General features: G+C 44.1%; 2 non-coding genes across 2 annotated transcripts; both read left to right on the top strand.

The window, feature by feature from the left end:
* Window positions 1-4,017: 4,017 nt before the first annotated feature.
* TRNAD-GUC lies at window positions 4,018-4,089 on the top strand. Its single transcript has one exon. It is a non-coding gene; the product is annotated as a tRNA-Asp (tRNA).
* A 10,974-nt stretch (window positions 4,090-15,063) lies between these two features.
* On the top strand, window positions 15,064-15,135 carry TRNAD-GUC. The gene has a single exon. It is a non-coding gene; the product is annotated as a tRNA-Asp (tRNA).
* Window positions 15,136-22,938: the final 7,803 nt, after the last annotated feature.

Here is a 22,938-nt window from a genome sequence, read left to right as displayed (position 1 = left end):
TGGGAGGCGCATAAATCTGTTATGAGAGGAGAACTCATAGCTCTGGGGAGTAAAATTAAAAGGGAGAGACAGCAAACACTCCATTCCTTACTCAAACAGATTGCAGATCTTGAAGCCACTCATAAGAGGTCTAAGGCTCTGAAAATACAGCAAGAACTCCTCCTCCTGAGAACGAAGCTGAAGGACCATCTAAACATATGCCACGCCAAAGCGTATCAATACGCGCAGTTTCGGTTTTTTTCTCATGGGGACAGAGGTTCGAAGCTGATGTCATCGCTTATAAAACAACGGAAGGACTCTATGTTCATCCCCAGTATAAAATCCTCGGATGGTACATTACTGCATAGAACTGTAGATATAGCAAAGGAATTTAAAAATTTCTATCAAAATCTATACGGGTTAGATAAAAGCTCTATTAGCCCAGACCCAGGAGTAAAGTCTGTGATGGACGATTTTCTGTCCCATCTAAATTTACCCCAACTTAGTAGTGAAGAGGGGTCCTCACTAATTGCCCCAGTAACTGAAGAAGAAATAAGGAAAGTATTGAGATCAATGCCCTTGGGGAAATGTCCAGGACCGGATGGACTTCCGGTAGGTTACTACAAGAAATTTGCTGATATTTTATCTCCGCATCTCATGAACTGGTGCAACTCTCTCCTTACAGGTGGGCATCTTCCTGCTCAATCTTTAGAAGCAACTGTGACCATTCTGCCTAAACCTGGGAAAGACCACACGCTCTGCGGGAGTTATAGGCCCATATCTCTTTTGAATGTCGACGTAAAGGTTTGGGCCAAAATTTTGGCTACTCGCCTTAGTTCCTTTCTTCCCAAATTGATACACCCCGACCAAGCTGGCTTCGTACCAGGAAGAGAGGGGAACCATAACTCCTGCAGAGTCGTCACGGCAATCCAGTGGGCAAAGAAGCATGGTACCCCCCTGACCTTTTTGAGTGTGGATGCGGAGAAGGCCTTCGACCGGGTAAAATGGAGCTTCATGGAGAGGACACTGCAGAGGTTCGGTATCCCTGAGCAATTTCAGAATGCCATCATGACTCTCTACACCAACCCGAGTGCTAAAATTAGAGTAAATGGCACCCTCTCACCCCCCTTTCCCATCTATAATGGCACCCGGCAAGGTTGTCCATTATCTCCTGCGCTATACATTTTAGTGATGGAGACACTTCTCCAAGCCATCAGAGACCATCCTGGCATAAGAGGGGTCAGGGCCAAGAAAGACACAATTGAATATATTAACGTCGCCTATGCAGACGACCTCTTGGTGATGGTGTCCAACCCGGTCGAGGCCTTCCCGCATCTCCTCTCCCTATTCGAGCTATTTGGCTCAGTTTCTAATTACAAGGTTAATTACACCAAATCAGAGGTAATGAATATCACAGCCCCACCAAAGAGTGTGTCCTCCCTCAAAGCTACAACTCCCTTTATGTGGCAGACTTCCCACATCACTTATCTGGGTATTAACATCCCGTCCAAACTGGAGAACATTTTCCAGCTGAACTATACCCCCCTTTTGTCTGAAATACAAAGATTATTAGGATCTCTCCGCATCCCTTATACCTCCTGGATGGGGAGAAAGAATCTGCTGAAGGCTTTTGTGTTACCTAAGATATTATATGTCATGCAGATGCTGCCTGTCTTCCTTCCCTCCTCCTTTTTCACACAGATCCGGAGATTATTCTCTACATACCTGTGGGGGGGGAGGGGAGCCAGGATAGCTCACAGTAGACTGATTCTGAGGAAGACTCAGGGTGGGTTTGCGCTGCCAGATGTACAGGTATACTATAGGGCAATCCACCTTAGACGTTGGATGCAGCTACATGTTCCTAGCTGCTCAACGTTGGGTAATGCCCTAGAAACACTTCAACTCTCGCAATCACAAAGAGCAGCATTGTGGGGCCTGACTACCACATCTCTACACAACCATACACTACTTAAAGGCACTAGTATGATAATTAAACAACTTAACAAAGATCACGGCCTGTTAGGTGCCCCCTCATTAAGTACGCCAGCGGATTTAGCCCCCTTTGCAGTAAGACCTACATTAGCAAACACCTCCCCAGCGTGGAGTTCCCTTAGAGAATTCACCACCAAAGAGTATTTAGATGCTGCTCTAGGTAGTTTATCAGCTGATCATCCCTGTCACTTAGCCATGCAGTCCTGCAATTTCCTGGGCCTGGCTGACTTTAAGGCAGTTAGTAAAATTCTAACAGATAAACAGATCCATAAACAGGATCAAACATGGTTCGAGAAAATTCTGTCCTCCAGCTCGCCACACAGTAGATTGATCTCCCTATTCTACCTGGGTCTTAATGTACCCCGAGCTAATGACACTCCTCTATTTCTGAAAACCTGGGAGTCAGAATTAGATAGGTCTTTCACGGAGACGGAGGTTCTCAGACTTTTTGCACATTCGCACGGCTTCTCAAGGTGCGTCAAGATACAAGAGCACTCTTTTAAAGTACTCACCCAATGGTACATGACACCGAAACAGATGTTTCTTAGGGGTCTTAGTTCCAGTGACCAGTGCTGGAGATGTAAAGACGGGGTGGGAACGCTGTCACATATCTTTTGGTCCTGCCCTTTGATACACCCTTTTTGGGAAATGGTATCCAAAGCCATTAGCTCAATTACACAAAAGATGATACCCCTGTCCCCTGAGTTAGTCCTTCTATGGCTACCCACCAAAGCTCTTTCCCCTTCTAGGAATAGTTTAGCCACGCAACTGATCCAAGCGGCTAGGCTGATAATTCCTCAGAGGTGGCTGAGTGCAGAACCCCCCACCTTTTCCCAATGGTTAAATAAGGTTGATCATATACAGCGCCTCGAGGAACTAGCCAGTTGGGAGACTAGAACGCACGAGAAGCATGCTAAAATGTGGAACCCATGGCTAAGATATCGCATGTCACATACAACAGCTGGTTATTAAAGGTCCTTTGACCCTTCTAACTTGTACTATTTCCCTTTACCTCCATCACCAAATTATTCTATACTTTCTCAAAATGTGCTTAGAGACATAAGTTATGTTATGTTTTGTATGTTCTCGTAAGGCCGTTGCCTTGCTGTTCACTAATTGCATAAAATGTCCCTGTAAACCAAGTGACTGTTACATGTACACATTCCTGTATATTCAAGATGTGTCCTCACAATGACCCACAAGTGCCTAAAGTATAGATGTTATACTACATTATCTCTGCTTCAAATCATGCCTCTTGTATGTTTAACTGCACTATTCATACTGCTTAGACATGTTTGGGGGATGTGCCTATCCACCCTGGCCTGAAATGCCCATCTATTTTTGTCTGGACACTATGATGGAAGTCGCTTGTGTAATAATTATCTGCTTCTTTTCAATAAAAAGAACATTGTCAAAGAATATAACTACTATAATACTGCCCCTATGTACAGGAATATAACTACTATAATACTGCTCCTATGTACAAGAATATAACTACTATAATACTGCTCCTATGTACAAGAATATAACTACTATAATACTGCCTCCTATGTATAGGAATATATCTACTATAAATAAAAGATATGGTGGCTCACTCCGTTTATGGCTATGGATTGGTGCTACCAAGCCTTATGACTCACCCAGTCAAAAAAGGAATATAGAGATTGTAGAGAGGCTGAGCACTCACACTTGGACCACACAGAGATACAGACAAGATAAATAATGGTGACAATATTTATTACACCTAATGCAGATTCAACAATAAAATACTAAAACAATAATATATAACAAATAATAATAATGAAAAGTCGATAAATATTTGTCGATAAAGTGCTCAGTATTTATTCGAATGGATGTCCAGACAGAGTTCAATAAATTCCATTAGATTATTTAAGCATATTTCGACATATGTCCCCTGTATGGCATACAATGATTACACTTACGATTGCCTTCCATCTAGCAACCCATGTCCTCAGCTCTATACACAAAATCCAGGTGACAGGTTCCCTTTAAGAAGATTACCATGTGATAAGCTGCTATAGCAGTTCCTCGTTAGTATAGTGGTAAGTATCCCCGCCTGTCACGCGGGAGACCGGGGTTCGATTCCCCGACGGGGAGGCTTCAACTTTTGCATATAGAACAATACTAAGAAATAGAAGAATTAAGAAAACTGTAGAAAGAAGAATTAGTGGAGCGCATACACAGGGCGCTGCGCCCTAGGCCTAAACCACAAGAGCCACCACGTGACGTGATTTGCGGCCTATTGAGCTACGTGGACACCGCGGCCCTCCTGAAAAGGCAACGAGAGATGGAGGTACTGGAGTATGAAAATACGCCGATCCAGATGTTCCAGGATCTTGCGCCATCCACCTTGGCTAAGCGGCGCTTATTCAAGCCTCTCCTGGATATCCTTAGGAAGACGTCGACCCCGTTCCGATGGCTATATCCTTTTAAACTGGGACGCTCTCCTGATGTTGCGGGACGCTACCTCCAGGGAGGCGCTCTTTTTGGTTGCAGGGGATGACCGGATAGTTTCCGGTGTTGGATGTATTTTTTGGGTCTTTTTGTCTTAAGACCATAAAGTGCTTTACTTGCCCCCTCGCCAGTCCAACCCTGTCTTGGCTGGTGATAAGTAAAGCGCTCATTCCACCTTGGATGGGTATCTCGCCCGAGCTGGTCACTTATCAGTTTAATATGTTCAATGTTATCTTCCTTATTTCTTGTCTTTTGTTCCCCTCCCCCCCTTCCCTCTCCTCTGCTCATATTATCTTTGTGCTTTTCCACATAATTATGAGTATATATGCTTTTATTTATTTGTCTGTATGCAAAAATGTCTTCTATAGTAGTAGCCTCACTTAATGCGCATGGGCTGAACGAGCCATGCAAAAGGTCTCAAACACTTTCTCTCCTTCTGAAGGACAAGGTCTCAGTGGCTTTTCTACAAGAGACCCATTTTAGAACAGGCAAGATTCCCAGTTTTCCCCCTAGGAAATTTGTCCAATGGTTCCATAGTACACATGATTCTGCCAGTAGGGGTGTCAGTATAGCTGTGCACAAATGCCTCCCCTTCAAACATACGGCAACTTCTGCTGACCCCGAGGGCAGGTTCATTTTTGTAAAGGGTGTACTAGGTGACTACCCTGTGACGTTTGCCAATTTATATGCCCCTAATAAAGGCCAAGTACCATGGCTCGTTCAGACCCTGGCTGCATTATCCTCCTTCTCAGAGGGGTTATTAATTCTGGGGGGCGACTTTAACGTTGCCATAGAACCGGCGGTGGACACCTCGGTAGGCAGACCTTCTGTGTCTTACAAGCTGTTAAAAAGGCTTAAAATTTCACTGAGAAAACTTAAGGTCTTGGACGTATGGCGGACCATAAACCCCAATGGCCGAGAGTATACATTTTACTCACACGCCAAGATGTCCTTCCATAGATTGGATTATCTGTTCCTGTCTGACTCACATATACGTAATGTCTCTGGAGCCCGGATAGGCAATATCACATTATCCGATCATGCCCCTGTTATTATTACCTTCTCCCTGTCAGGCCCACAAAAGAAAGAGCGTGTGTGACGCCTCAACGATACTTTGGTCTTGGACCCCACACATGCTAGCAAAATTAAGGCCTTGATTTCTGAATTCTTCGAGCTTAATGACACCCCAGACTCCCCTCCCTCTCCCGCCATATTATGGGAATCCCATAAAGTAGTTCTTAGGGGGGAACTCATTGCCTTGGGGGCTTATGTAAAAAAACAAAGGACGAAGGCTTTAGTTGGCTTCCATTGCTCGTCTGGAATCCTCTCACAAGGAATCTCAGGCTATACGCACCTTAGCAGAATTAACTGAAGCCAGAACGCGTTTAAAAAACTTATTAAATGTCACTTCTGCAAAGTTAGTGTTACGATCAAGATTTAAGGCCTATGCCCATGGGAATAGAGGAAACGGACTGATGTCGGCTATTGCCAAGAAGCAATTTTCTGACTCCTTTGTTTCCTCTATTAAAGATTCCAAGGGAATGATACATAAGTCCACCCCAGATGTAGCCAAAGCATTTTGTGCCTTCTATGAAGCATTGTATAATTTACCCCCTCCAACTGGGACTACCCCTAGTGACCTCTCAGAGGCCACAGATAAATTTTTGCAAACCCTTAACCTCCCTTCCATATCCTCATCTAAAGCTTCCCAACTAACTAGGCCCATCTCTGATTCAGAGATCTGTAAGGTTCTCATGTCTATTCCTTCAGGTAAAAGCCCCGGCCCAGATGGCTTCTCCATCGTGTATTATAAATCATTTCAAGATGTTTTAATCCCCCGTTTCAAGAACTTGTGCAATTACCTCTTGACTGGAGGCTCTCTTGCGCCTCACTCCTTATTGGCGCACATTACTGTTCTCCATAAGGAAAATAAGGATCCGACTTGCTGCAGTAACTATAGGCCGATATCTCTGCTTAATAATGATGTGAAGTGGTGGGCGAAGATTCTGGCTTCTAGGCTTCAAGACGTTCTTCCTGACATTGTTCATGAAGAGCAAGTGGGTTTTGTCCATGGCAGACAGGGGTCTGATAACACGGTGCGGCTTCTCCATCTTGTGAACTGGGCCAGAGGATCGTCTAAACCTTTGGTCTTGGTAAGTACAGATGCAGAGAAGGCCTTCGACAGGGTCAGCTGGCACTTTATGTCGCAGACCCTGGCGAGGTTTGGCTTCCCGGATCAGTTTGTTTCTGCTATCAATACCTTATATGCGGCCCCCTCTGCCATGGTCAAAGTCAACGGAGCATTGTCCCCACCATTTCACATCACCAATGGGACGAGGCAGGGGTGTCCCCTCTCTCCTGCACTATTCATTTTAGTGATGGAGACCCTTTTGTGTAAGATTAGAGCAGATCCGGTCATTAAAGGCCTTCTGGTCGGCTCCTGCACTCATGTTACTGCAGCATTCGCGGATGACCTTTTAGTCATGACCTCCAATCCTACAGAGGCCTTGCCCAAGTTGTTGAATATATTTGAGGAATTTGGATTTATATCCAATTTTAAAATAAACTATGGGAAATCCATGGCACTCAACATTTCCTGCCCGCAAACTTTGATTAACAATCTTAAACGTAGCACCCCGTTCACCTGGGCTTCCAGAGACATTACGTTCTTGGGGACGCGCGTTTCAGCTAATGTCCAAGACCTGGCCTCCCTCAATTATATGCCGCTTCTGCAAAATGTGCGCAACCATCTACAAGACCTGAAACTCCCATTTGTTTCCTGGGTTGGAAGAAAGAACTATCTTAAGACGTTTATCCTTCCCAAATTTTTATATTTGCTGCAATCCCTCCCTATTTGGCTCCCAAACTCATATTTCACAGAAGTCCGCCGAGTGTTCACACGCTGCCTATGGAGTGGCAAATCACTGCGTATTGCTTATTCTACCCTCACAAGGGATAAGAGGTTCGGAGGCTTTGGGATGCCAGATGTAAAGTTATATTACACTGCTGTTCAGATGTGTAGATGTGTAAAGGTCTTATCCCGATCATCTAGCTCACTTTGCTCGCGCCTTGAGTCGGTTTTGCTCACCAACCAGGAGCAGCTTACTCTGTGGGGTGTTAGGCCCTTTTCAGCCAATCACTGTTCTTCCTCACCGGTCTGGAAGGGAATGTTGGTAGAATTGTCCAAAATGGTCAAATCCCATCTATTCAATTTTCCTAATCCATGCATGCCACTCAAATTACTGCAAACCCATATTCATCCGTCTGTGTCAAACCTCTCTGGGATTTGGTCTAGGCTCGCTGACCTGTCTCTGCGAGATGTCCTTCTTCCAGACGGTAGTTTACATTGGAATTTAATAATGGACCGCCCTGAGGTCAAAACAGCACCCTTTTTCCACCTAGCAGATTTTAAAAGAGACACTACCTTGTGTACTGAGTCCTTTGCTGGCAGCGGTTCTCCTTCCTGGCTCGAGAAGAAAGTTCTGGCTACTAAGCCTCCCCTTAGGCCATTATCCCAGATGTATAAGGAAATGCTTTCCTCCTTTCCACCGGAGCTCCGGTATGTGAGCTCCTGGGAACGGGAGCTTTCTCTGACCCTAAAGGAACCGGAGAAAGCCATTGTTCTAGCTCACTCGCACGGTTTCAACCGCTGTGTGAGGATTCAGGAGAATTCTTTTAAGCTCCTTAGTAGGTGGTATAAAACACCTGAATTCTTACATAAACTAAACCCAGAAATCCCCGAAGCATGCTGGAGATGTGGCATAGAAACTGGATCCTTATCTCATATCTGGTGGCTCTGCCATAAGATCCAGCCATTTTGGAAATTGATAGAATCCCTGATTAATAGCATATGTAAAACCAAGATCACTCTTGACGCCAAGCTTATCCTACTATGGTGCCCCAATGATACCCTCACCCCCGCCAAGGATAATCTCCCGACGATGTTGCTTACAGCAGCGAAGCTGCTTATTCCCTTTTTGTGGAAAACTGATTCCCCGCCGACTCTCCATATGTGGACTGATAAGGTGGATCAGATCTACCGATTTGAGGAGCTTGCGCATTGGGAAAATAACTCACGCTCTCACTTCTTAAAACTGTGGTCCCCATGGAAGGCACATAGAAACTTTACGTGCTAGAGCAGTATTCCCTTTCTCCCTTTCTTCCTTGTTTTCCCCTTTCCCCTTTCCTATAATACTGCCTCCTATGTACAGGAATATAACTACTATAATACTGCTCCTATGTACAAGAATATAACTACTATAATACTGCTCCTATGTACAAGAATATACCTACTATAATACTGCTCCTATGTACAAGAATATAACTACTATAATACTGCTCCTATGTACAAGAATATAACTACTATAATACTGCCTCCTATGTACAGGAATATAACTACTATAATACTGCTCCTATGTACAAGAATATAACTACTATAATACTGCTCCTCTGTACAAGAATATACCTACTATAATACTGCTCCTATGTACAAGAATATAACTACTATAATACTGCTCCTATGTACAAGAATATAACTACTATAATACTGCTCCTATGTACAAGAATATAACTACTATAATACTGCTCCTATGTACAAGAATATAACTACTATAATACTGCCTCCTATGTACAAGAATATAACTACTATATTACTGCTCCTATGTACAAGAATATAACTACTATAATACTGCCTCCTATGTACAAGAATATAACTACTATAATACTGCTCCTCTGTACAAGAATATAACTACTATAATACTGCCTCCTCTGTACAAGAATATACCTACTATAATACTGCCTCCTATGTACAAGAATATAACTAATATAATACTGCTCCTGTGTACAAGAACATAACTACTATAATACTGCTCCTACATATAAGAATATACTATAGGAGATGGGACACAGGACAGGCTCATATCTGCAAGACAGGAGATAAAGTTATGGGACATATCAGTCAATGATTTGGCAAGATCAGAAGTTCCTATGACTCCAGTGTATTTGCAGGTCACTCAGAGGTTACTACTGTGTGCCTGAGGTAGAGAACCAGGACCAAGGTCCCAGACTTATATCTCCATGATGAGTAGCCACTATTGGAATATTTCCCTTTAAAGGGAATCTGGATTTTGTGTATAGAGCTGAGGACATAGGTTGCTAGATGGCCGCTAGCACATCCGCAATACCCAGTCCCCATAGCTCTGTGTGCTTTTATTGTGGAAAAAAAACAATTTGATACATGTGCAAATTAACCTGAGATGAGTCCTGTACGTGAGATGAGTCGGGGACAGGACTCATCTCAGGTTAATTTGCCTATGTATCAAATCGGTTTATTTCCACAATAAAAGCACACAGAGCTATAGGGACTGGGTATTGCGGATGTGCTAGCGGCCATCTAGCAATCCATGTCCTCAGCTCTATACACAAAATCCAGGTGACAGGTTCCTTTAAGAAGATTACCATGTGATAAGCTGCTATAGCAGTTCCTTGTTAGTATAGTGGTAAGTATCCCCGCCTGTCACGCAGGAGACCGGGGTTCGATTCCCCGACGGGGAGGCTTCAACTTTTGCATATAGAACAATACTAAGAAATAGAAGAATTAAGAAAGCTGTAGAAAGAAGAAATAGTGTTTAGTGAATATAACTACTATAATACTGCTCCTATGTTTAAGAATATAACTACTATAATACTGCTCCTATGTACAAGAATATAACTACTATAATACTGCTCCTATGTACAAGAATATAACTACTATAATACTGCTCCTATGTACAAGAATATAACTACTATAATACTGCCTCCTATGTACAAGAATATAACTACTATAATACTGCCTCCTATGTACAAGAATATAACTACTTTCCCATTTCGTCCTACGGCAGCACAGAATGGGTTAACTTTGTTCTCATCCGATCCTAGGACCGCCCACCTAGATAAAAGGTACAGATTAAAACAATTAAATCATTAGTAGTGACCTATAAAGGCTGCTTCCTCCAGAACCTCCTTGTGTGATTTCCCAGTAGATACGATAAGGTTTACGGCGAAGAACATGGCTCTCACGAACTCCATACGAAGATCGCTCTGGTTGAAGCTCTGGTCTGGGGATCCATCTTCAAAGAACAATTTATGTTCCCTCCCTTTTGAGCCAGGAGAATTGTTCGGGTCTCACCTGGATAAGCTCTTGAAGGCAAATATGGAGGATAAAGTATTAAGTTTTCCTCAAACCAAGCGGAAGGATAAACCCAGGAGTTTTCGTTCCTACAGACAGGATCCCAGAAGATCAGGCTATAGAGGTCGCTCAAGCCGAGGAAGAGCTGACCGTAGAACTTGGGGTTCGTCTGAGAAATCTAAGAGGAAAACGGAAGAGAATAGGCCTCAGAAGAAGGAATTCTGACGCCAGAATTGTAAGGGTAGGAGGTCGATTATCCCTTTTTCACCGGAGCTGGCTTCAAATTACATCAGACAGCTGGGCTCTGGACATCATACGAAATGGCTACAATCTGGAGTTCAATCGCGCACCAAAAGACAGGTTTACTGTAAACAAACCAAGAGATCCACTGATCTTTCTTTTGTTAAGAGAGTTCATAGAAAAGGGAGCTTTGGAACCAGTTCCAAACGATTCAAAGAACTCTGGAATCTACTCCAGAATTTTCTGCGTACCCAAAGGGAATGGGAAGAGTCGGCTGATCATAGACCTGCGCTACTTAAACCGTCATCTAAAGAAGATCCATTTCAAAATGGAAACAATGAGATCCATCGCTGCTGTCCTCAGGAAGAACCTGTTCATGGCTTCTTTAGATCTCAAAGACGCCTATCTGCATATTCCTATAAATCCACAGTCAAGAAGATTCCTGAGAGTTGCCATCAAAAGAGGCGGAAAAATTTTGCATTACCAGTTCAGAGCTCTTCCCTTCGGGTTATGTTCAGCCCCGAGGATGTTCACAAAGATAGCAGTACTTATTGCAGTAGAACTTCGCCTGAGGGGGATCCAAATCTTCCCATACCTAGACGACTGGTTGCTGGTAGCCGGTACGGAGAAACTCCTGCATCAACATCTGGAACAGACGGTGGACCTCTTACAATCTGTGGGTTTCCTAATAAATTGGGAAAAATCAGACACGGTCCCAGCAACATCCAAGATCTTCCTGGGGTTTCTAGTAAATACTGTCACCATGAAGCTCTATCTTCCTATGCCAAAGGTGGAAGCACTGAAGAAGGAGATGAAAACTCTGATGTCCCTCCACTCCCCTTCAGTACGAAGGGTTATGAAAACTCTGGGTCATATGACGTCAGTTTCAGAAGCTGTCCCTTGGGCAAATATCCACAGCAGGGATCTTCAGATGAACATGCTGCGAGCTTGGCGACTCTCCAGACTCAGTTTGGACGCGAGAATAAGGCTGATCCAGCGACAATTCGGTCCCTCAGATGGTGGTTACGCACAGAAAATTTATTCAAAAGGAAGAGCTTCCAGTTCCTGTCTCCGGTGATCATAACTACGGATGCCTCCGGCCAAGGATGGGGAGCCCTTCTTCTGAACAAGTGGGTGCAAGGCCTCTGGACGCACGAGGACAGGATGAAATCCTCGAACTACAAGGAGCTGAAGGCGGTTCTGTTGGCTCTGCGCCACTTCAAGTTCGATATAGTAGGGAGATCCGTTCTGATCCGTTCGGACAACTTGACTACCGTATTCTACCTGAACAAACAGGGAGGTACGAGGAGCGGACTTCTTCTGGAGCTGTGCAAAACTATTTTCAGCTGGGCGGAGTCACACCTGCTGGAACTAAAAGCAGCGCATATCAGGGGCTGCTGCAATACGCAAGCGGATCATCTGAGCAGGAAGACGGTGAACCAAGCCGAATGGGAGCTCAATCAGTCCGTTTTTCACCAAATTACAGAGAAGTGGGGCTCTCCTGCATGGGATCTGATGGCGACAGCAGAGAACAGAAAATTGAGCAGGTTTTGTTCGCTGAACAGCTTCGACAGTCCAACAGTGGTGGACGCCTTCTCCATGAGCTGGGAACGCCTATTCATCTATATATTTCCCCCGGTACCTCTCATCCCGAGAGTTCTTCGGAAAATAGCAGAGGAGAAGCCTCAGGCCATTATGATCACGCCATTTTGGCCGAGAAGGTCGTGGTTTCCCCTTCTATTTCACTTGTCCAGGGGGAACTTCTGGAAACTCCCCCTGCGGCCAGATCTCCTGTTGCAGAACAACCTGTATCATCAGAATCTACAACGTCTACACCTTACGGCCTGGAGGCTGAGAGAAGTAGACTAGAGAGAAGGGGCTTGTCACAATCGGTAATCAACACCCTGCTGGCATCTAGGAAAGACTCTACCAACAGAAAATATGCTAAAGTCTGGCGAAAATTTCTATCCTGGATGTCACAGACCAGCCATGAAACCATCAATATTTCTTCCATCCTGCAGTTCCTTCAAGATGGGTTCCAGAAAGGGCTCAAGCCAAATACGCTAAGATCCCACATGACGGCAATAAACTCTGTAACAGAGAATGAATTCCTTCATCATCCTTTGATATTCCGGTTTTTCAAGGCAATCAAGAGGCTCAAACCTGTTCATAGAGACCCAGTACCCATCTGGGATCTTTCTCTGGTACTAAAAAGGCTTGCAGCTCCCCCATTTGAGCCATTACAAGAAGTGGACTACAAATGGCTCTCCTGCAAGACTCTATTCCTCACAGCAATTACGTCTGCCAAAAGACTGGGGGAACTTCAGGCATTGTCTTCAAAATTCCCATACTTACGTTTCCTGCCAGATGGGGTTCTACTTCGTACTATGCCAGCCTTTTTGCCTAAAATCCCTTCAACAGCAAACAAAAATAGAGAGTCGTTCCTCCCAGTATTTTTTCCTGAGCCTCTGGACGAGAACCAGAAACTCTTACATACATTGGATGTTAAAAGAGCTCTACTTATCTATTTGCAAAGAACAAGAGAATTCAGAGCAGTAGAAAACCTTTTTGTCCTCTTCTCTGGGCCAAGAAAGGGTTCTTCTCCTTCTGAAGATACTTTGGCAAGATGGATCAAAGCCACAATAATGGAAGCCTATTCTCTGGAAGAGATACCACCTCCATTTCCAGTGAGAGCACATTCCACCAGGGCCATGGCTACTTCTTGGGCAGAGGTCGCACAGGTCTCGATTGAAGAAATCTGCAATGCAGCATCCTGGTCTTCATCCCTGACCTTCGTCAAGCATTATCGTTTGGATGTTAACGCTAGGAGCCCAGCCTTTGGTACCGGGGTTCTGACTGCAGCTCTGAGTGAAGATACCCCCCCTTGTGATCTATGAAAATCCCATTCTGTGCTGCCGTAGGACGAAATGGGAAAGGAAAAATTCTTACCTGGGATTTTACTTTCCTTGAGTCCGTAGGCAGCACAAGTATACCCTCCCTAATAAATTTCTTATATTGTTTTTTGGCATAATTCTTGGTCTGAGTCTATTTGTATTAACACAAGGAGGTTCTGGAGGAAGCAGCCTTTATAGGTCACTACTAATGATTTAATTGTTTTAATCTGTACCTTTTATCTAGGTGGGCGGTCCTAGGATCGGATGAGAACAAAGTTAACCCATTCTGTGCTGCCTACGGACTCAAGGAAAGTAAAATCCCAGGTAAGAATTTTTCCTATAATACTGCTCCTATGTACAAGAATATAACTACTATAATACTGCTCCTATGTACAAGAATATAACTACTATAATACTGCCTCCTATGTACAAGAATATAACTACTATAATACTGCTCCTATGTACAAGAGTATAACTACTATAATACTGCCTCCTATGTACAAGAATATAACTACTATAATACTGCTCCTATGTACAAGAATATAACTACTATAATACTGCTCCTCTGTACAAGAATATACCTACTATAATACTGCCTCCTCTGTACAAGAATATACCTACTATAATACTGCCTCCTATGTACAAGAATATAACTAATATAATACTGCTCCTGTGTACAAGAACATAACTACTATAATACTGCCTCCTATGTAAAGGAATATACTAGAGGAGACGGGACACAGGACAGGCTCATATCTGCAAGACAGGAGATAAAATTATGGGACATATCAGTCAATGATTTGGCAAGATCAGAAGTTCCTATGACTCCAGTGTATTTGCAGGTCACTCAGAGGTTACTACTGTGTGCCTGAGGTAGAGAACCAGGACCAAGGTCCCAGACTTATATCTCCATGATGAGTAGCCACTATTGGAATATTTCCCTTTAAAGGGAATCTGGATTTTGTGTATAGAGCTGAGGACATAGGTTGCTAGATGGCCGCTAGCACATCCGCAATACCCAGTCCCCATAGCTCTGTGTGCTTTTATTGTGGAAAAAAAACAATTTGATACATGTGCAAATTAACCTGAGATGAGTCCTGTACGTGAGATGAGTCGGGGACAGGACTCATCTCAGGTTAATTTTCCTATGTATCAAATCGGTTTATTTCCACAATAAAAGCACACAGAGCTATAGGGACTGGGTATTGCGGATGTGCTAGCGGCCATCTAGCAACCCATGTCCTCAGCTCTATACACAAAATCCAGGTGACAGGTTCCCTTTAAGAAGATTACCATGTGATAAGCTGCTAGAGCAGTTCCTCGTTAGTATAGTGGTAAGTATCCCCGCCTGTCACGCGGGAGACCGGGGTTCGATTCCCCGACGGGGAGGCTTCAACTTTTGCATATAGAACAATACTAAGAAATAGAAGAATTAAGAAAACTGTAGAAAGAAGAAATAGTGTTTAGTGAATATAACTACTATAATACTACCCCTATGTACAAGAATATAACTACTATAATACTGCTCCTATGTACAAGAATATAACTACTATAATACTGCTCCTATGTACAAGAATATAACTACTATAATACTGCTCCTATGTACAAGAATATAACTACTATAATACTGCTCCTATGTACAAGAATATAACTACTATAATACTGCTCCTGTATACAAGAATATAACTACTATAATACTGCCTCCTATGTACAAGAATATAACTACTATAATACTGCTCCTATGTACAAGAATATAACTACTATAATACTGCTCCTATGTACAAGAATATAACTACTATAATACTGCCCACTATGTACAAGAATATAACTACTATAATACTGCTCCTATGTACTATAACTACTATAATACTGCCTCCTATGTACAAGAATATAACTACTATAATACTGCTCCTATGTACTATAACTACTATAATACTGCCTCCTATGTACAAGAATATAACTACTATAATACTGCCTCCTATGTACAAGAATATAACTACTATAATACTACCCCTATGTACAAGAATATAACTACTATAGGGGCGGAGCCTAGCCACGCTGCTGAATGGCCGCACGAGCTTGAGCTCCTCCAGCATTCCGGCTCATTTGCCCTATATAAGCTTATAATTTGCTTGATTATGGGGAAACCTGGCAGAGAAAAGAACAGAGGAAGCTCAGAGTCCACCCCACTGCGCTCCAAACAGCCAGAGATGGAGAAGTTTCTCCGGAAAACGTCGAGGTTCACGGCGCAGAAAGGCCCCAATATGGCGATGTCTGCTGCACAAGACTCTGACGCAGGGGAATTATCAGATGCCGGTAGCGGCTCCGATGTCTCGGATGAGAGACCCAGAGACCCACCTCTCTCAGAACGAACCCTGCGCCGGGTCCTTGAATCTGCCCTCTCACCCCTGAAACAAGACCTGTCTGATATCAAGGACGACATGAAGCATCTTGGGCAGAGAGTGGTGGCGTTAGAAGCCACTCAGGAGGCCATCATGGCCTACGAAAGTAAAGCGTCGGAGGTGCTGGCGTCTCACAAGGCCTTGTTAAATGATGCCTTCCTGAAATTGGAAGACCAAGAAAATCGTAGCCGCCGGCGCAATATCCGCATCCGCGGCCTACCTGAGTCGTTTGCAGCGGAGGCCTTACCGACGGTGGCACGTGAATTGTTCTCTAAGCTGCTGGACCCTGACAGAGCGGCGGGAATCGTAGTGGAGCGCATACACAGGGCGCTGCGCTCTAGGCCTAAACCGCAAGAACCGCCACGTGATGTAATCTGTGGCTTACTAAGTTACGTTGATACTGCAGCCATCCTCAAAAGCCAAAGAGAATTAGAGGTACTGGAATATGAAAATACCCCGATCCAGATGTTCCAGGACATCGCGCCATCCACCCTGGCCAAGCGACGCCTCCTCAGGCCTCTCCTGGATATCCTGAGGAAAACCTCGACCCCATTCCGCTGGCTATACCCCTTTGGGTTGGCGATTTCCAGGAATGGTAAGCTACTCACTGTGCGTTCACCTGCTGACCTGGAATCTGTCTGGCGTCCCTGGACGTTCCTCCGATGGAAATCCCCTCATGGTTACCGGCTGACCAAGATGGCGCCCTTCCCATACCACCTCGTGTGACCGCTTGGCAAACAGCGTCTGCGAGCAAGTCGGACCGTTCGGGACGCAGCAGGATGGAAAGGGATCCCACCTGATTAGAGGTGTTTGTAAGCATACCTTGCTGATATTTCTACCTCCACAGAATAGGAGATGACTGATGCTCACCTATATGTTATACAGGTTATTGAAGGCGGACATGGCTTTCCTACATTTTCAATGTTTTCTACATTTTTAGTATTTTATTTTTGTGGCCTATTGGGCTCAATGTTATGTTTAAATGGCCTTGTGCCGTGCCATTGCTGCTACGGGACGCTACCTCTAGGACATTGCATTCTGTTCCTCACTGCAGGGCGATGTCCGAATAGATTAAGATGCTGGACACATTTTTTGTTTTTGGTCTCTTTTGTTCAGACCATAGGTGCTTTACTTGCCCCCTCGCCAGTCCAATCCTGTCTTGGCTGGTGATAGGTAGAGTACTAACCCCTCCTCGGACGGGTGTCTTGTCTGAGTTACTCACTTGTCAACTTGACATGTTTAATGTTCTCTTATAAATTTTTTGTTCCTTTGTACTTCCCTTACCTTCTTTCCCTTCTCCTGCTCATATCATCTGTGTGCTCTTCCATACTTCCATGGATGTATTATGCATTTACTCACCTGAATGTATGCAGAAATGTCTTCTATAGTAGTCGCCTCACTAAACGCGCACGGGCTGAACGAGCCATGTAAAAGGTCTCAAACTCTATCTCTCCTTCTGAAAGATAAGGTCTCTGTGGCCTTTTTGCAAGAGACCCATTTCAGAACAGGCAAAGTTCCTAAACTTCCCCCCAAGAAATTTGTCCAGTGGTTTCACAGTACTCATGACTCCGCCAGCAGAGGGGTTAGTATAGCTCTGCATAAATGCCTCCCCTTTAAACACTCGGCTATCTCAGCAGACCCAGAGGGCAGGTACATTTTTGTAAGGGGTTTATTGGGCGAATCTCCAGTGACCTTTGCTAACTTATACGCTCCCAACAAAGGCCAAGTACCATGGCTCGTTCAGACCCTTACTGCGTTATCCTCCTTCTCTGAGGGCTTACTAGTTTTGGGGGGCGACTTCAATGTTGCCCTGGAGCCAGCGGTGGACACCTCGGCGGGCAGACCTTCTGTATCTTACAGGCTCTTGAAAAGACTAAAAATTTCCCTGAGGAAACTTAAAGTATTAGATGCCTGGCGGGCCCTAAACCCCAATGGACGAGATTATACTTTTTACTCACATGCCAAACTATCTTTCCACAGATTGGATTACATTTTCCTGTCCAGTTCACATGTGCGTAATGTCTCTGGAGCCCGGATAGGTAATATAACATTATCCGACCATGCCCCTGTCATTGTTAATTTTTCCCTGTTTGGACCACAGAGAAAGGAGCGCTTGTGGCGTCTCAATGATACCCTGATTCTAGACCCTAGACATGCAGATAAAATTAAGGCCTCAATATCTGAATTTTTCGCGCTGAATGATACCCCAGAGTCGCCCCCTTCTCCTTCTATATTATGGGAATCACATAAGGTGGTCCTCAGGGGGGAACTTATAGCTTTGGGAGCTTTTGTGAAAAAACAAAGGACACTAGCCCTGGACGCCTTATTGGCGAGCATAACCCGTCTAGAATCTTCCCACAAGGAATCTCGGGCTATAAGCACCCTAGCAGAACTAACTGAAGCCAGAACAAAACTAAAAAATTTATTGAATGTCACCTCAGCAAAGTTGGTCCTTCGTTCCCGATTTAAGGCCTATGCTCATGGGGATAGAGGAAACAGACTGATGTCGGCAATTGCCAAGAAGCAGTTCTCTGACTCCTTTGTTTCCTCTATTAAAGACTCCAAGGGCAAAGTACATAAGTCCACCCCAGATGTCGCTAAGGCATTTTGCGCCTTCTATGAGACCTTATATAATTTGCCGCCCCCTAATGGGACTACACCAGGAGATTTATCCGAGGCCACTGATAAATTCTTGCAGTCTCTAGACCTTCCCTCTGTATCCCCATTAAAAACTTCCCTCCTGACTAAGCCTATTTCAGATTCGGAGGTTCGCAAGGTCCTTATGTCTATCCCCTCGGGTAAAAGCCCCGGCCCTGATGGATTTTCCATTGCATACTATAAATCCTTTCAAGATGTGCTAATCCCACGTTTCAGGAACTTGTGCAACTACCTTCTGACAGGGGGTTCTCTCGCTCCTCATTCCTTATTGGCGCACATTACTGTTCTCCATAAGGAAAACAAAGATCCAACATGCTGCAGTAACTATAGGCCAATATCTTTACTTAATAATGATGTGAAGTGGTGGGCGAAAATTCTGGCTACCAGGCTTCAGGATGTTCTCCCTGACATTGTACATGAAGAACAAGTAGGTTTTGTCCATGGCAGACAGGGGTCGGAGAACACGGTGAGGCTTTTACATCTTGTGAATTGGGCTAAGAGATCCTCTAAGCCTTTAGTCCTGGTGGGCACGGATGCGGAAAAAGCCTTCGACAGGGTCAGCTGGCTCTTTATGTCGCGGACCCTGTCGAAGTTTGGCCTCCCGGACCAGTTTATTAGTGCTGTCAACACCCTTTATTCGGCCCCCTCTGCCATGGTCAAAGTCAATGGAGCATTGTCCCCACCATTTCGCATCACCAACGGGACAAGACAGGGGTGCCCCCTTTCCCCGGCACTGTTTGTACTGGTCATGGAGACCCTTTTGTGTAAAATTAGGTCGGACCCTGTTATCAGAGGTCTTCAGATTGGCCCACAAACCCATGTTACTGCAGCATTCGCGGATGACCTTTTAGTCATGACCTCTAACCCTGCGGAAGCCTTGCCCAAGTTGTTGAATACTTTTGAGGATTTTGGATTTGTATCCAACTTCAAAATAAATTATGGGAAATCCATGGCACTTAATATTTCATGCCCCCAATCTGTAGTCAATAGTCTAAAACGCTCCACCCCATTTACCTGGGCCTCCAGAGACATTACATTTTTAGGAACGCATGTTTCGGCTAATATTCAAGATCTAGCCTCCCTTAATTATGCTCCACTCCTGCAAGAGGTTCGCACCCACTTACAGAATCTGAAACTCCCTTTTGTTTCATGGATAGGGAGGAAAAACTATCTGAAAACTTTCATTCTCCCCAAATTTCTTTATTTGCTGCAAGCCATCCCTATATGGCTGCCAAACTCATACTTCTCAGAAGTCCGCCGAGTGTTCACGCGCTTCCTCTGGAATGGCAAGTCTCCACGCATTGCCTATTCTGTCCTTACAAGAGATAAGAAGTTTGGAGGCTTTGGGATGCCTGATGTAAAGTCATATTACACTGCTGTTCAGTTATGTAGATGTATATCTGCCCTGACCTGTAAATCTAACTCCCTTTGCTCACGGCTCGAATCTGTATTACTCACCAACCAGGATCAGCTCACTCTGTGGGGTATCAGGCCCTTTTCGGCCAATCATTACGCCTCTTCCCCGGTTTGGAAAGGAATGCTAGTAGAATGGTCTAAAATGGTCAAATCCCAGCAGTTTAGCTTTCCTAATCCTTGTATGCCTCTTAAATTGTTACAGAGCTATATTCATCCTTCTGTGTCAAACCCCTCTGGGATTTGGTCTAGGCTTGCTGGCTTGTCCCTGCGAGATGTCCTTCTCCCAGACGGTGGTTTACAATGGGATTTAATAATGGATCGCCCCGAAATCAAGTCAGCTCCTTTTTTCCACTTGGCAGATTTTAAGAGAGATACTAAGTTATGCGTTGGAACCTTTGCTAGTAATAGCTCCCCTTCTTGGCTTGAGAGGAAAGTCCTGGCCCCTAGGCCTCCTCTTAGGCCATTATCCCAGATGTATAAGGAAATACTTTCCTCCTTACCACCAGAGCTCGGATATGTGACTTCATGGGAACGAGAGCTTTCTATGACCATAACGGAACCAGAGAGGGCCTTTGTTTTAGCCCACTCTCATGGCTTCAGTCGCTGTGTAAGAGTTCAGGAGAATTCTTTTAAGCTACTAAGTAGATGGTACAAAACTCCTGAATTCTTGCACAAACTTAATCCTGAGGTACCCGAGGTGTGCTGGAGATGTGGCATAGAAACCGGTTCACTATCACATATCTGGTGGCTCTGCCATAAGATTCAACCGTTTTGGAAATTGATAGAATCAATGATTAATAGCGTTTGCAAAACTAAAGTCGTATTAGATGCCAAACTCATCTTACTGTGGTGCCCTAATAGCACGATAACCCCTGCCAAAAATAATCTCCCTACAATGCTGATCACAGCTGCGAGACTACTAGTTCCCCTTTTATGAAAAACCGATTCTCCTCCAAATCTAGATATGTGGACGGACAAGGTAGATCAAATCTACCGCTTTGAGGAACTGGCACATTGGGAAACAAACTCTCGCCATTGTTTTCTAAAGCTATGGTCCCCGTGGAAATCTCACAGGAATTTCACATGATAGAGCAGGATCCCCTCACTCCTCTGATCCCTTCCCCCTACTTATCCTATTGTCTTCCCCTTACCCCCTTTTTTCCTCTTTTTGTTTCTTTTGATGTATGTTTTTGATGAAGATAATAATCGCTGGTATTGTTCACACATGACTTGTATGTTGGATAACTAGTGTGACTTTTAATGTTATGATACTGATGTCTTGTGTAGGCGTGTGGCCTTGTTTTCTTACCTCAATAAAAAGAAATATGGTTAAGAATATAACTACTATAATACTGCCTCCTATGTTCAAGAATATAACTACTATAATACTGCTCCTATGTTCAAGAATATAACTACTATAATACTGCTCCTATGTACTATAACTACTATAATACTGCCTCCTATGTACAAGAATATAACTACTATAATACTGCTCCTATGTACAAGAATATAACTACTATAATACTGCTCCTATGTACAAGAATATAACTACTATAATACTGCTCCTATGTACAAGAATATAACTACTATAATACTGCTCCTATGTACAAGAATATAACTACTATAATACTGCCTCCTATGTACAAGAATATAACTACTATAATACTGCCTCCTATGTACAAGAATATAACTACTTTCCCATTTCGTCCTACGGCAGCACAGAATGGGTTAACTTTGTTCTCATCCGATCCTAGGACCGCCCACCTAGATAAAAGGTACAGATTAAAACAATTAAATCATTAGTAGTGACCTATAAAGGCTGCTTCCTCCAGAACCTCCTTGTGTGATTTCCCAGTAGATACGATAAGGTTTACGGCGAAGAACATGGCTCTCACGAACTCCATACGAAGATCGCTCTGGTTGAAGCTCTGGTCTGGGGATCCATCTTCAAAGAACAATTTATGTTCCCTCCCTTTTGAGCCAGGAGAATTGTTCGGGTCTCACCTGGATAAGCTCTTGAAGGCAAATATGGAGGATAAAGTATTAAGTTTCCCTCAAACCAAGCGGAAGGATAAACCCAGGAGTTTTCGTTCCTACAGACAGGATCCCAGAAGATCAGGCTATAGAGGTCGCTCAAGCCGAGGAAGAGCTGACCGTAGAACTTGGGGTTCGTCTGAGAAATCTAAGAGGAAAACGGAAGAGAATAGGCCTCAGAAGAAGGAATTCTGACGCCAGAATTGTAAGGGTAGGAGGTCGATTATCCCTTTTTCACCGGAGCTGGCTTCAAATTACATCAGACAGCTGGGCTCTGGACATCATATGAAATGGCTACAATCTGGAGTTCAATCGCGCACCAAAAGACAGGTTTACTGTAAACAAACCAAGAGATCCACAGATCTTTCTTTTGTTAAGAGAGTTCATAGAAAAGGGAGCTTTGGAACCAGTTCCAAACAATTCAAAGAACTCTGGAATCTACTCCAGAATTTTCTGCGTACCCAAAGGGAATGGGAAGAGTCGGCTGATCATAGACCTGCGCTACTTAAACCGTCATCTAAAGAAGATCCATTTCAAAATGGAAACGATGAGATCCATCGCTGCTGTCCTCAGGAAGAACCTGTTCATGGCTTCTTTAGATCTCAAAGACGCCTATCTGCATATTCCTATAAATCCACAGTCAAGAAGATTCCTGAGAGTTGCCATCAAAAGAGGCGGAAAA

Source organism: Bufo bufo, chromosome 1 (assembly GCF_905171765.1).
Source record: "Bufo bufo chromosome 1, aBufBuf1.1, whole genome shotgun sequence".
NCBI classification, from domain to species: Eukaryota; Metazoa; Chordata; class Amphibia; order Anura; family Bufonidae; genus Bufo; species Bufo bufo.
This window is presented reverse-complemented; position numbering and strand designations above follow the sequence as displayed.